Below are 12453 nucleotides of genomic sequence, written 5' to 3' on the forward strand. Positions count from 1 at the left end.
ACATGATCAGTCTCTTTATGCTGAGTCTTTGGAGAAAACGTAGGATCATAGGGACTGGAGGGAAGGCATAGGCCAAGAAAAAATCCCATGACTGAGCCTGGGTGGGAGAGGATGAGGAGGGCTTGGTCATCCACTCTACCAAGTCTTCGGCATGTTGTGGCTCAACACGTCCAGCTGCCGAAAATAAGATCAAGCATGTCCCATGACCACGTGCTGATGAGGGTGCACCGCATCCATGACCAGCACTGTTGCCTCTAGACACAGAGCCTGCTTGCCTTCTTTTTTTGTCTTGTGACTGTCTACCTCTCCTTGTTGGCCTTCCAGACATACTAATGGCCTGCAGGGAGATGAGAACACCAGCAATTGGGGGTAGCTTTAGGTGCACACTGTGCAGACGACACAGTACACCAACTGTAATTACTGGAACTGCCTGTGGTATAGGATCAGCAGAACACCAGCAATTGGGGTAGCTTTAGGTGCACACTGTGCAGATGACACAGTATACTTAATGTAATTACTGGAGCTGCCTGCAGTATAGGATCAGCAGAACACCAGCAATTGGGGTAGCTTTAGGTGCACACTGTGCAGATGACACAATACACAGACTGTAATTACTGCAACTGCCTGCCTGTGGTATAGGACCAGAACAACACAAGCAATTGGGGTAGCTTCAGGTGTACACTGTGCAGGTGGCACAATACACGGACTGTAACTGCTGCAGCTGCCTGTGGTATAGGACTAGAACAACACCAGCAATTGGGGTAGCTTCAGGTGTACACTGTGCAGGGGGCACAATACACCGACTGTAATTGCAATAGCTTCAGAGGAAATAAACACACTGTCTCTCCATCTATCTCTATGAGCCGCCCGCAACACACTACGCAAGGCAGCCTTATATAGTATGGGGCGTGTACTAAACCCCCTGAGCCCTAATTGGCCACAGCCATCCTGCCTGTGGCCAATTATGGCTCTCCTCGCTGACGGCGCTGTGATTGTCCAAGCATGCGGGTCATAGTGCATGCTTGGGCAATCATCAGCCAGCAATGCACTGCAATGCCGCAGTGCATTATGGGCCGTGAGCACCACTTGAATTTGGCGCGAATGGCCCATAAAGTTCTGGTTTCTCTGAACGGGATGAACAGCGTGCGACTCGAACACCCAGCTGATCCCTAGTCTTCATCAGAAACTTTAACATATTTCCACACTGCAGACATGGTCCACCTTCGCTGGAAGCACAGAAGAACAGCATTGATTGAGCTATAGTGGGAGTGAAATCTGAGGGGGAAAAAAGGACTAAAAATCAATTTTAAAATGAACCCCCAGGCAGCTAAAAAAAAAAAAAAAAAAAAAGAAGCCTAACCAACCATCATTATATAACAGTACAGTTCTCTAGCCATGCAAGGTAGTTATGTCTGCACTGTAGTGCATCTTGTACCAAAGAATAAAATAATAGGATTTTTTGTACTCACCGTAAAATCCTTTTCTCTGTAATTCCCCGACCGACACAGCTCATCTCTGTACAAAGTGGGTTTGTTAGCCTGCCACTAGGAGAAACTAGGCAAAATTGTAACACAGTACACAGAATTGTCAGGTCTGCCCAGGGGGGGCGGACCCTGTGCTAACAACCCTCCTTGCCACCACAGCAGCTTCAGTACGTCAACAAGCAGTATAACGTAAAGGAGGGGTGGGTGCTGTGTCGGTCGGTGAATTACAGAGAAAAGGATTTTACGGTTAGTACATAAAATCCTATTTTCTCTTATATTCACCGACCGATGCAGCTCCTCTGTACAAGGGTCCCCAAGCAGTGCCAAAACGAGGGGTGGGAAAAACAGTATAAAAACTTCATCCACCATAGCAGTGGGAATTAGTGAAACTTTCCCACAAAAACAACAGTGCGTGGAAAAACCACCACAAAAATCAGGGTACCCTAAACCGGAGTAATTACCCCCCAAAAAAAACGCATCAAACTGCGGAAGTAATTGAACAGTGCACTTAACATAACAGTACTGCGTTTTTACCGAAAGACCAGAAACAACAGGCTATTTGCACATAGCAAGGCAACTACACGGCCGCCTACAAGACTTTGCGGCCAAAACAGGCATCAGCCGATGCACCGACATCTACCTTGTAAAACCTGGTGTGTGGACAGATGACCAGGTCCCCGCCTTACACACCTGAGCGACAGACGCTTGGTGTCGGAAGGCCCAAGACGTGCCAATTGCCCTTGTGGAGTGGGCCGTGACTGGAAAGGGGAGCACCTGCCCCTTCAAAGCATAGGCTTGTACTACAATCTGTCTGATCCACCTAGAAATGTGGCCGACGAAACAGCCATGCCTTTCTTTGGACCAGCCACAGAGACAAACAAACAGAGTCTGACTTCCGAAAGGCAGCAGTGACAGACAAATACAGCCCGAACCACATCCAAAGCGTGAAGGGCCACCTCTTAAGGACACAGGGATGGTAACACAATGTCCTCGTTGATATGAAAGGCCGATACAACCTTTGGTAGAAAAGACGGTTGGGGATGCAACACCACCTTATCCCTGTGGATAACCAGATATGGCGACTTGCAAGACAAGGCCGCCAGCTCCAAAACCCTCCTGGCCGATGTGATGGCCACAAGAAAAACTACTTTCCGAGAAAGAGTCAACAGGGGAATTTACCGGATATTTTCAAGCGGCCGTCGTTGAAGGGCCGACAACGCCAGGTTCAAATTCCACGGGGGCAATGGTGGGCCCACTGAACAAAGGTACTCACCAATGAGTGAGACGCCAGGGGCCGCTGAAAAAGGACAACCAAAGCCGAAATTTGCCCCTTAATAGTGCTTAAAGCCAACTTCTGGTCTACCCCTTGCTGCAGAAACAGCAGGATCCTGGATATGGAAAAGGAGCGCGGGGGCCAACCCCTCTCCTCACACATGGAGATGTAGGCCTTTCAGGTATGATGGTATATCGCCCAAGAAGAAGATTTATGTGCCCTCAACATAGTTGGAATCACCGAGTCTGACAGACCCCGGGCCCTCAACACCTGGCTCTCAATAGCCATGCCGTTAAAGCCAGCGATGGTAAAGCAGGATGGAGAATTTGACCTTGAGATAGGAGGTCCTCTTGCAACGGCAGTCGCCAATGAGCGTCTGCCACCAGGCGCACCAGGTCTGCGTACCAAGGACGCTGAGGCCAATCTGGGGCAAACAGTATTACCGGAATCCCCTCGGGTTCCACTCTGTGAAGCAGACGTGGCAACAGTTTCAGTGGAAAGGCGTAGATCAGCTGGTACTGATCCCACGGAGCCACCAGCGCATCAGACGCGTCTGCCCACGGATCTCTTGTCCTGGACACGAATCTTGGCACCTTCCGATTGAGACGGGAGGCCAGAAGATCCATGTCTGGTGTGCCCCACCTCAGGCACAGTAACCTGAACACCTCCGGATGCAACTCCCATTCCCCTGGGTTCAGCATCTGGCGACTCAAATAGTCCGCCTGCCAGTTCTCCACTCCGGGAATGTAAATGGCTGACAGGGCTGGTACGTGTCGCTCTGCCCACCGAAGTATGTGAGCGACCTCCCGAGCCACGGCTGAGCTTGTGTCCTTGGTGATTGACATATGCCACGGACCGTGGCATTGTCTGACTGGATCCTGATCGGATGTCCTGTTAGTCTCATGGACCATGTTGTTGTGAATTCATGAAGAAGAAATACATTTAATATTCACTGTCAGAGATGAGAGATTTCAGTAGGCCTCAAAAAGTGGATGAACTATAATTTTGATATTATTGAACTGTTACTCTTTTGGAGACCTTTAAAACAAAATACATGATCTCACACGTTTTGTTTTTCCAAATGTTCAGGGGATTAGTTATCTGTAACTTTTACAAACCCTGTGTTGAAACAAGAGACTGGAACAATGGTAGCTTTTGTCACCAAACAAAAAGATGTGTACTTATTTTGTTGGTTAGATTGAGAAGACCAAACTTGCATAGGGAATGATCACATGGAAATAGCCCTTAACTAGAAAACCCCATTGTGCTCAAGTGAAGACTGTTTGGACAATATACAACCATGAAGACAAAATTCAATAGCTGACACCTTGTCCAACAAAACATATTGTGTGAATTGTAGGGGCTTGATTGATACAGCTCAACTATCTAAACATTTATTGGACTGCTCAAAGTCCATCTCAAAACATGATGTTAGAGGGATATGCAAGTCAGACATATTTTAAAAGTACCTATGATCTTTTATAAGTCATTCAAATCATATGTGATATTTGTAGGTCACAAAAGAGATATTATAATTTTAGTATCTAATGATCTAAAGAACTTTGTCATAAAGAAAATATATATGAAAGTGTGATTATAAGTAGAAGTGTTTTAGCAACAAATTAGCATTATGAAAAACATATAATCGCGATTATAACTGTATAAGAATTTAACCTATGTTTAGATAAACAAATATTGATTGGATACCCGAATTATACATGTATCCATATAGATAATAATTGTATGTGATATTGATTGATATATATATCTAACCTGTGTCCTTTCTAAATGGACTAAAGATTTAATAGATATGCATTGATATACATATATAACCATTTTAGACTGACCCTCATGCACCATGCATGAATACACATTTTTACATTCATGAAGATCCCTGCTCCTTGGAACTCGGAGGTCACACAAAGTAATTCCTCTGTAAGAGAATCCAGGGTGAAAGCCACAGCAGCCATCTTAAAAATCCTGGTAACCAACAATCCAGACTAGTAGCCAGTTGGAATGGGTAAATATTTTGTTGATAATATCTTCTATGTTCTCTTAAATATTGATGTTTTGAATATTCTGTTATTGAAAACCGTTCTCCCGAATCAATAACCGCCTTTTAGATTTTTTTCTCTAAATTCAATTTTTCATTATAAATTTATTTTCGCATAGTTGCCAATTCACATTGTTAACCACTTACTTACCTGCAGTATAGTAACGGTTGGACTTGTGAAATACAGACATTCTGTTTAATTGTCAATTATCAAAAGGTTATTGATTCTACCGAGAAGTGATAATGGTGATAATTATGTCCAAAGTACGACACTCCCATTTTGTGGGTGTTTCCATTAATTGTCAAGGTGTTCATGTGACGCAATCGATATTTTAATTTCATGTAAATATTTGTCTTTTTGTCAACCAATAAATGTGACTATTTTGTATGATCACTTGTCTCCGTGAATAAGTTTCACATGTATAGACTGTGTCATATAGATTGATTTTGTATCTTAAAATTATCTTCGTTAAAAATTACTTAATAAATACTGTGTGGGAAACTGTCCTTAAAAAGCACAACAATGTGGAGAGGCACAGCCTGAACGCTCTCAATTCGAGCAGATTGATCGGCAACCTGGATTCTTCCGCCGACCAGAGGCCCTGAACCTGACTTAACTCCCATTATTCCACCCCAGCCGGATAGGCTGGCGTCCGTCGTAATCACCGTCCATTGTAAAGGTAGGAAAGACTTTCCCAACTGAATTGCCAGGGATCTCAGCCACCATATCAGGGAGTCTCTGACTGACTGGCTCATCTGAATGGAACGATCCAGGGACAACGGAGATTTGTCCCATTTTGACAGAATCTCTTTCTGCAAGACTCTGGTGTGGAACTGAGCATACGGCACCGCCTCGAAGGTGGCCACCATGAGTCCCAGGACTCGCATGCAAAAGCGAATCGACGACCCCTCGCGGTTCCTCAGCAGTTTTACTGCTGACCTGAGAGTCTGCACTTTGTCTGAAAGGAGAAAGACTCTCGCTTTCTTGGAGTCCAGCAGCAAACCTAGGTACTCCAGACGCTGGGTCGGTACAATCACCGACTTCTTCAGGTTCAACAAACACCCAAATTCCTGCAAGGTCTGCATGGTGATCGCAATATCCTCCTCTAACTCTGAGGCGTAAGATGCTCTCAGGAGGAGATCGTCTAGATATCCTACGATCGCGATCTTACGTTGTCGCAAACTGGAGCCAATACCTTGGTAAAAACTTGGGGGGGCTGATGCCAGGCCAAATGGTAGAGCCACAAACTGATAGTGGTCTTCCCCAACTGAAAATTGCAGAAACTTTTGATGCCGCAGACATATGGAAATGTGCAGGTACGTATCCTGGATGTCCAAAGACGCCAGGAAGTCCCCCTGATGGAGTGCAGCAAATACCGAGCGAACTGATTCCATCCTGAACCTCTGCACTTTGACAAAGTGATTGAGGGCTTTTAGGTCCAAAATTAGGCGCACCCCTTCCTTTTTGGGAACTACAAATAGATTTGAATAGAACCCCTGGAAGCGTTCCGAATCCCGAACTGGTACCACCACCCCGCGACTCAGCAAGTCCCTTACTGCCCCCAAGAGGGCCTCCCGGCAAGCCGGGGTCACGGGTATGCTGGAGGGGAAGAACCTTGTTTGTGGCCAAGAAAGGAACTCTATCTTGTAGCCTGAGGAAATCAGATCGCAAACCCATCGGTCGGACAGTCGGGAAGACCACCTGGCTGCAAACTCCCAAAGACGACCCCCCACCCAAGACAAGGGTGGGGGCAAACCTTCATGCAGTAGCACTTTTTGTTGCAGGGACACTTCTGACCGTCCGTGGCCGTCCTGTCGGGCTGGGGACGCTTCGCCGAAGCCCCGGTCAGACTAAAAAGTCGTTTGTGAGCAGAAAAAGAGGGCCCTTGCCTACAGCGTGGCTCCTTAGGTTTCCTGGCTTGTGGGAGTAGGGTACTCTTACCCCCGGTGGCATTTTTAATAATGTCATCCAAGGAGGCTCCAAAGAGCCAGTTGCCAAGGAAGGGAAAATCCGTCAGGGCTTTCTTAGATGCCTGGTCAGCAGACCAGCACTTCAACCAAATCAGGCGCCGCAGCACCACAGCTGACACTGAAGCCCTGGATAACAAAGGAAGAGTATCCAGGGACGCGTCACAAACGTACTTGAGGCCATGCACCAGTTGGTCCGCCAATTCCACGCAGACAGGCGAAACCTTCTGCTCCCCCAACTCGCGTTGTAAACGTTTTGCTCACTCAGTCAAGGTCTGCGACACAAGTGCAGATGCCAGTACTGGACGTATGGAGGATCCCACAACCATAAACAAGGAACGAGCCACTGCCTTGGCCTTCCTGTCCGTGGGATCCTTGAATGCAGGAGTCCCTTCCACCAGAATCGTGGTTACTTTATTCAACCTGGATACTGGGAGATCCACGACCAGAGGAGCCGACCATTTTTTGAGAAGGCTTTCCTTAAAAGGGTAACGTACCGCCATATTTTTGGGGACCGAAAAGGTCCTTTGCGGCCGTCCCCATTCCCTGTAGATGAATTTGTCAAAATAAGTCAAATACGGGAACACCTTAGGTGAACTTGCTGGCTTGCGGGACCCAAACGGGACCGACACCCCAACAGAGGAATCCACTGGCTCCTGGATCTTCAGCTGTGATAAGTGCTCCAACAAGCGCTTTGTCGTGCCCGGACCCAGACGGGAAATCATCCTCGCTGTCTGACTGGTCCTGGTCAGCTTCGTCTGATAGGTCAGAGCAGGGGTCACCAGCCGCAGCAGGGCCCGAGTCTGCATTAGAGCTCTCCCCAGAGGACGGGGGTGGGGGGGCAGGGGCCTTTTTAGCGCACCTTTCCCACCACGCGCCACCTCCCATTTAGCAACAAATGAATTAAGGACCAGCGTCAGGGTGTCCATGGGCACAGCGCCATCCGCAGGTCACTCGGTTGCAATAGCCTGGATTTCGGGGGAAGAAACACCAGTTTCTGAAATCATGCTGACCCTACCCTGTCTGCCACCTGAAAGGGGACTTAAAACAGTAAAGGTCCCACCCTCCTGCTGCCGCTGGCTGGGGGGCTCTTAGCGCCATACTCACCACCCTGAGGCGTTCTGTGTCGGTTACTAGCTGTGCCTGTAGTCCCCAGGAGGTTACCCAAGTGCAGAGTGAAGAGGCCGTACCGGCCACAGCAGTAGATATGAGCGCTGAAACGATCTGCCGATCTTGCTCCATCATTGAGTGAATGGCCGTGCAGCTTCCTGTCTACACAGGACCCATAGGAAAGTGTGTGATAGTACATGGCAAGCTGCCACTAGAGAGCTGCAGTCAAAGAAAGCGCTCAGGCTTCAAAAAAATGGCCGCCAATGCTCTGAATAGGAAAATCCTATAGAAAATGGCCACTGATGCGCATAAGGGGAACCTGCTCTGCCCTCAGCCAAAATGGCCGCCGGACAGCGCCATGCGATTAAGAAAAAAATCACTGCACAGAATGCTGGCCACAACAAAATACCCCCACAGACACCTCTTTGGGACCCCCCACACCGGGACCACCGCTAGCCACACAGACCCCCCCGCAGGTGAGAGACCCAACGAACCCCTGCACCACACCGCTCAGGAGATACATGCAGCTGCCCCCCCGGGGGGGAAGGGGCGAAGATAGGGACATGGGAGAGAAGAGAAGGAGGTGAGGTGGCCCCCGAATCGACCTCCCAGGGAATGCCCAGCTGCTCACCTCACCGAAGCAGGGAGAGACAAACTTACCAGTCCTGAAGAGCTGGGAGACATTCCATTACAGACCCACTCCTGCGCAGTTACAGGATGGCTGCTGGCCCGGTATACTGTGATCCAGACATCAGTAGCCCGGTCATATGTATACCCCGGAGCATTGAAGCTCACCGACCACCTCTGGAGCTGAGGTATGTCGTGGCCTGCCGAGCCTTAGCTGTGACCTGCACACGCTAGATGGCCGGACTGGGGGACTACAAGGATAACTTAACCAGCCTGCCGCCCAGCCGGCAGTTGATAGAAGATCACAGGATCAATCCTTGCGCAAAAATATATAAGTCCTGCATTGAAAAAATGGACCGAAGGGCCCGCAGGGTTCCTAGGTCATTCTCCTTCACTAGGCAAAATAAAACTAAAGCTGCTGTGGTGGCTGGGAGGGTTGTTAGCACAGGGTCCACCCCCCTGGGCGGTACTGACAATTCTATGTATTGTGTTATAATTTTGCCTAGTTTCTCCTAACAGGCTAACAAACCCACTTTGTACGGAGAGGAGCTGTGTCGGTCGGTGAATATAAGAGAAATATTATTTATACAACATTGATTGCATGCTATTTAGAAAGAGATATTTATACTTTTATTTAGACCTCTAAGTTTTTGTGAGAGCTTACACTACAAAATGTACTCAGCCAATGAGAGGTAATGACTTCATTTTTATTTTTCTCCTGCTATCAATGGCCGACACAGTACAACACTTCATCCATGTCTTTGGTGATCTCTGATCTCTTTATCAACTGTTTCTTACATGATGAAGATCAGCCATGGAGTATATCTGAGGTGTATATCAGGGTGTGCTTCTTCCCCACATGAGAGCTGTGATGTCCAGCAACATTCATATAGAAGACATTTCCCGCACTCAAGGCACTAATACACCTCGAGGGTTGTGTGGGATCCCTGATGTACAGGAAGACAGGACTTCAGTGAGGAACAATTCCCTCACTCAGGACAGGGAAGTGGCTTCGCCCTGCGTGATGAGACCTCTGATGTCTGTAAACACTTGACTTGTGTGAAAAACATTTCCCGCACTCAAGACAGGAATGTGGCTTCTACCCTGTGTGAGATCTCTGATGTTTGTAGAGATGGGACTTCTGTGAAAAACATTTCCCAAACTCAGGACAGGAATATGGCTTCGCCCTGCGTGATGAGACCTCTGATGTCTGTAAACACTTGACTTCTCTGAAAAACATTTCCCGCACTCAATACAGGAATGCGGCTTTTCCCCTGTGTGAGATCTCTGATGTTTGTAGAGATGGGACTTTTGTGAAAAACATTTCCCACACTCAGGACAGGAATACGGCTTCTCTCCTGTGTGAGTTCTTTTATGTACATCAAGTTTGGATTTAAAATGGAAACACTTCCCACACTCAGTGCAGGAAAAGCTCTTCTCTGTTGGAAGGACGGCCCCGTCCCTCACAGTCTGAGGTTCCTCAGGATAAGAGGAATACGATGGTCCGGCACTGTCCCACACAGTCTGAGGTTCCTCGGGATAAGAGGAATACGATGGTCCATCTACACTGTGTGGTGCCGGATGGACATTTGAGGTAGTCGGGTTTTCTCCTGGACTATACTGTGTGATGTCCTCATCTTCTACTTTACAGTCTGGAGACAAAGTGAGACAATCCTCTGAGGTTTTCCTCATCTCCCGTCCATCTACTAAAATAGAAATACAAAGATTATTACTAGACATCAGCTGATTGGTTCCCCTAAACCAGGACTCCGCCCACATCAGGCAGCTTTGTCTCCGAGGATCTTACAATTCCCCCCTCAAGGCAGGGGCGTACCTAGAGCATTTGGCACCTGGGACGGATCCTATATCTGGCACCCCCCCACCATAAAATGTAAATGCACCTCTGGACCCCTTTAAATTACACAGCACCCTGCACCTCTGGACCCCTTTACATTACACAGGACCTTGCGCCTAAAGACCTCTTTACATTAAACAGCACCCTGCACCTCTGGACCCCTTTACATTACACAGCTCTTGTACCTCTGGACCCCTTTACATAATAAAGCACCCTGAACCTCCTGACCCCTTTACATTACACAGCCCTTGTACCTCTGGACCCCTTTACATTACACAGCACCCTGAACCTCTGGACCCCTTTACATTACACAGCCCTTGTACCTCTGGACCCTTTTACATTACACAGCACCCTGAACCTCTGGACCCCTTTACATTACACAGCACCCTGCACCTCTTTACATTACACAGCCCCTCACAGCTCTGGACCCCCTGCACGTTACACAGACCCCCTACAGTGCAGACCTCCCTCCCTACCATACAGACCCCCCTACAGTACAGAATCCTCCCCTACAGTGCAGACCCCTCCACCCTATAGCGCAGACCCCCTACAGTGCAGACTCCCCTACTGTACAGAATCCTCCCCTACAGTACAAACCCCCTACAGTAAAGAATCCTCCCCTACAGTACAGACCCCTCCCCTCTACAGTGCATACCCCCCTACACTGCAGATCTCCCTACAGTGCCGAATCTTCCCCTACAGTACAGACCCCTCCCCCTACAGTGCAGACCCCCCTACAGTGCAGGACCCCTCCTACAGTGCAGGACCCCCCCTACAGTGCAAGGTGGTAGTTATGGTGCTCTCCTATAACAGTGCAAAAAGTTGCTTCCTATTTATGAGTTGAAAATCGCATACTATTTAAGTTACAAATATTTCAGCCTCCTCAAAGTGCTAGTATTACTAAATCATAGTGCAAAAATCTGCAAATTACTAAAAATCTACAGAAAACATAAATAGAAGATAAATTGGAAATTAATTAAAATCACAACTGTGCAAAAAAAGTGCTTACGTGCTTGTAGTGCAAAATACGTGCATATAGAGCATATCAGGCTTATATCATCTTCACACAAACAAACTTTTCAAAGAACACAAAAAAACATTTGAAATTTGACAGAAAATCCAAAAAAACAAAGCAAACCAAAAAATATAAAAATAAAATTAAGAATCCTCAGAAAAAGTTTTTTTTCCCAGAAGAATTCCACAAAAAGTTCAATAAAAGTGACTCGTGCTCAGTGCCTGGTGTATTCTGAAACAACCGTTGCGTTTTCCGTGCGTAAAGCAAATTGCCGCACTCACCAGCCCCCCACTCACATACAGACACTTTTATCTCCTTTTCCTACAGTTCTCTGGGTTCCTGGACAGAGAAGATAAGTTTCTCTGCCTCCATCCTACAGCAGCTCAGAGAGTCCACACCTAATGAGGCAGAGGTAGATGGGCAAGTGATCTGCAGCCAGGTGGGAGGTCCTTCACTATCAGCGACAACTTAGAGGGTTGGGAAGAAGAGTGGAGTGCCAGAAGGTTGCCATAGCAAGAAAAAGAGGAATAACTGAACACTAAACCGGACCAGCTTTATACAGCGGCACAGGGGCTCACACTGTGGAGGCGAGTTAACCCCTGCAGGGGCAGGGGAGCTGGTGAGTGCGGCAATTTGCTTTACGCACGGAAAACACACCGGTTGTTTCAGAATACACCAGGCACTGAGCACGAGTCACTTTTATTGAACTTTTGTGAAATTCTTCTGGGAAAAAAACTTTTTCTGAGGATTCTTAATTTTATTTTTATATTTTTTGGTTTGCTTTGTTTTTTGGATTTTCTGTCAAATTTCAAATGTTTTTTTGTGTTCTTTGAAAAGTTTGTTTGTGTGAAGATGATATAAGCCTGATAGGCTCTATATGCACGTATTTTGCACTACAAGCACGTAAGCACTTTTTTTGCACAGTTGTAATTTTATTTAATTTCCAATTTATCTTCTATTTATGTTTCCTGTAGATTTTTAGTAATTTGCAGATTTGATGATTTAGTAATACTAGCACTTTGAGAAGGCAACGCGACCACAGAGAGAAGAGGATTATTGCGCCGGGTC

The 12453-nt window shown here is 47.2% G+C and overlaps 2 protein-coding genes across 2 annotated transcripts in view; one reads left to right on the forward strand and one right to left on the reverse strand.

Annotated features, from left to right (window-relative positions):
- LOC143986899 (uncharacterized) overlaps positions 1 to 12453 on the reverse strand; it is a 549767-nt gene that overhangs the window by 325057 nt on the left and 212257 nt on the right. The window lies entirely within an intron of this gene.
- The window catches only part of LOC143989561 (uncharacterized), a 470483-nt gene that overhangs the window by 23705 nt on the left and 434325 nt on the right, over positions 1 to 12453 (forward strand). The window lies entirely within an intron of this gene.

This window comes from Lithobates pipiens, unplaced genomic scaffold, assembly GCF_037356315.1.
Source record: "Lithobates pipiens isolate NorthernLeopardFrog02 unplaced genomic scaffold, aLitPip1_a1.2 Scaffold_18, whole genome shotgun sequence".
Classification (NCBI taxonomy): Eukaryota; Metazoa; Chordata; class Amphibia; order Anura; family Ranidae; genus Lithobates; species Lithobates pipiens.